Genomic DNA, 3775 nt, shown 5'->3' with positions numbered 1-3775 from the left:
TAATTGACTTATAATTTCTTCAAGGGTTTTATAATTAAGTAGTTGAAATTGGGTCATTTTTCCTGCATTTGTTTTGTTTGGGCACAGCATTGGTACTGGCTTTGTAGAGGATGTGCAGATTAATCCTCTGATCTTTTGAATTTTCTCAGAAAAGTAACTGGAGAACTTGTTGCAGGCGGCGTTAGATTGAAGTTCAGTTTGCAGCGTCACAGGAGGATTTGTGAGCCTGTCAACAGTAGCAAATAACGCTCGAGCATTGTTAAGGTTTTTGTTTATGACATTGTTAGAGAATTTTTGGTATTATCATTTTGTTATTACTTTAGTTCACATTCAGTCTATAGGTTATTGTGATTTTCTGTTGAAAGTGTTCTCTTCCTTATGTGTGTATGTACTGACCTAGAGGTTACAACTGTCTGTTTATCTTAAGTGAGACAGTCAAACTCTGTGGTTCTCAGACCGTAAATTCTTCTTGTGTTTATCTACCCTTTTCTTAGTTGATAGTTTGACCTAGAGCTGAACTGGGCTCAGACCGTAGATCAGATATCACACCTGGAACTGCGTTGTTAGTTAGAAGTTTTACGACCTCTGTTGTTTTTCTTGACTGCCCCTTTTGGCTGTTTTCCTTGACAATAAAACAGGGGCTCGCATGGAAGGAGATCAGAACTCTCTGTGAACGGCTTGGAGAAGCTGTTGATGGAGATTTCTCCTTTTGCAAAAGCTTGGCTATAAAATTCATATACGTTGTCTGTGGTTCTTTTATATAGGTTCGAGAAAAAGTACCTATCAGACATCTGCAAAGAAAGCCTCATGCATGTTTTAGTATTGTGTGATAGTTTCGTAGTCTTTCTTTGTAGATGCTATAATAAACGTGCAGTTGAGTTTTACACCATTTCCGTTCGGCCCTACGGCAGAGTTGTCTTGCAGACAGAACTGTTTGTGCATTTCTCCATGGAGATTTCTTCCTACCAGACAGAACCTTCACTTTAATGGGGGCAATGTATTCAATGATATCTGAAAGTTTGCACTGAAAATCATCTACCAACTTATTTACATCATTATAGCTTAAGGGTGAGGAAGAAGAGTAGATTTGATTAAATGTTTCTGCTGTGTTTTCTGTGAAAGTACGTTTTGTGATAGTAGCTGTTTGTCCAAGTGGGTTAATGGATAAAGAACATTCAAAGATAACAGGAAGTGATCCGACAGGCGACATCAGTTACAGAGACACTGGAAATATTCACAGAAATATATAGTCCAATGTGTGTCCATGAGTGTGCGTTGCTTGTTTGACATGTTGTGTTAAACCAAAACTCTCTAATATATTAAACAGCTTTTTGCCCCTCAGTCTTCAGGTTGTCAACATGAATGTTGAAATCACCGACAATTATCAAACAATCATAATCATACATACATATGAGAGATAGAAGCTCATTCAAGTCCGTAAAGAAATTTTCCACATATTGGAGTTTTGTACAAAGTTGTCAAAATTCATTTGTGCCTTTTTACCTCAATTCCAAGATACTCAAAAGATGTGAAATTACCCAAAGAGATTTTACTACAATTTATGGTATTCTTAAATATTGAAGCCACGCCTCCTCCTTTTTTGTGTTTTCTATTCTCACTTAAAAAATTGTACATAGGAGGCGCTGATTAAATTAGCACGATTGCTTCATTAGTGTCATTCAGCCATGTTTCTGTCAGAAATAAAACATCAATATTATGCTCGGTGATGAAATCATTAATTAATAGAGCTTTAGCACAGAGAGATCTGGTATTTAAAAGAACCAGTTTAAGTAACTTGGAGGCTGAAAGTTCTTCAGTCTGAGGTTCCTTTAGGCAGGGGATCAGTCTGAGGTTTGAATTAAGACCGCTGCTTTTTGTAACTTTTCTTGTAGTGATCCGGACAGGTAATGTCCTGCTATGTAATGTCGGGGGGCCAGACACATTCTGGAGGAAGACTGGTGTAAAGATAATATCTGGACCCCGGTCTCAGACCTCAGTTGTAAAAATGTGAAATTATACATCTGACTCTACATTTAGAAGATTGATCAAAGTACCAAATAGGATCACAACAGTCTCTCTCAGTCATAAAAAACTATTGAGTAATCAAAACTCCAAATTCAGTAAAATGGTTTATAAAACAGTAGGAATTATTTTGATAGAGAAAATGAGAATGAATCCATATGCCTTAATGTCAAACATGTCTTCTATAATGTGAGCTAAATGCCTGTGCAGACTAAATAATCAGGAAGATTAATCTACAGAACCTCAGTTTATCAGTGAACATTTGTTTTCTTTATATTACAGTGGTCTATTCAAAGTTGCCGATTGTATTTTTCATAAGAATGGTTTCATAAAGACGAGGCATGAATTTATACACCAAGTAGGGGAACTTATATTCAAAATCTCATCCACCATGAATGAAGTTCTCATGAATGTCCTTGTTCTTCTTTTAATTTTGAACAGACCAAGCACGAAATCCAAACTTTTTGCATGCATGTTTTGCATGTCATTTGAATATCTGACTTCAAGGCAAACATGAACATTTTGAATGAAGTATTTCTGTAACAGAGAGCCAAAAGCAAAGAGCCTGAACCTCAAACAGCCTTTTGTTTAAGGAATCAATAAGACTTTTAGCATTTAACTTTGCAGATGGTTTAAATGTAAATGCTTTTTGTAATGAAATCAAGAAAAATCAAGAATGTCTACTGACGTAAATGAGTCTTTCTTGATGTATTTATGACTTATTTCTTGGTTAAATTAGCCATAGTTTTACCAAATAGACAAGTTTGCAAGTATCAGCAAAAGTTCTACAGCCAAACTGTCCGTATTCAAATTTTCCTGCTAATTTTGCACACTATATGCTAACAGGAACTCCTGTATTCTAAAATTGAAATAGATGGAAGTAACGGTCAAATGTTGGATTTGCAACTTCAGGAAATGATAGTTTTGAATGTTTGATTTTTCAGATTCCTGTACTGTCACAATGGAGTTTAGATGGATCATACTGATTCTTGTCACTCTAGCAGGTAAAGTATGTCAAGTTAAAATGAAGTCTTTAAACATTTGTTCCTATCTCACAGAATACCTACAACCATTTACATTAATTACACGTCGTGTTTCTAAGTGGAGTTGTTTGTTGGTGCCTCTGTAATGTGTGACAAAAGTGAGGAGCAGGTGTTCTACTTTTGTTAGCTTTTATTTTGTTCATTGTTTGTTCTTTTTTTTTTCATTTTTCACAACAAGCAGGTCCAGCGAGTGCAACCACAACAGCTCCAACCACAACCACAACAGCTCCAACCACAACCACAATATCTCCAACCACAACAGCTCCAACCGCAACCACAGCAGCTCCAACAACAACCACAGCCGCTCCAACCACAACAGCAGCTACAACCACAATCACGGCTACTCCAACCACAACCACAGCTACTTCAACCACAACCACAATATCTCAAACCACAACCACTGCTACTCCAACCACCACAACAGCCGCTCCAACCACAACCACAACAGCTCCAACCACAACCACAGCTGCTCCAACCACAACCACAGCTGCTCCAACCACAACCACAACTGAACCAACCACAACCACAACTGAACCAACCACAACCACAGCAGCTCCAACCACAACATCTCCAACCACAACCACAACTGAACCAACCACAACCACAACATTTCAAACCACAACCACAACATCTCCAACCACAACCACAACTGAACCAACCACAACCACAACATTTCAAACCACAACCACAACATCTCCAACCACAACCAC

The sequence above is a fragment of the Poecilia latipinna genome, unplaced genomic scaffold, assembly GCF_001443285.1.
Source record: "Poecilia latipinna isolate Pla-1442-1.1 unplaced genomic scaffold, P_latipinna-1.0 Scaffold3279, whole genome shotgun sequence".
NCBI classification, from domain to species: Eukaryota; Metazoa; Chordata; class Actinopteri; order Cyprinodontiformes; family Poeciliidae; genus Poecilia; species Poecilia latipinna.
The sequence above is the reverse complement of the archived record's forward strand: the minus strand, read 5'-3'. Positions refer to the sequence as shown.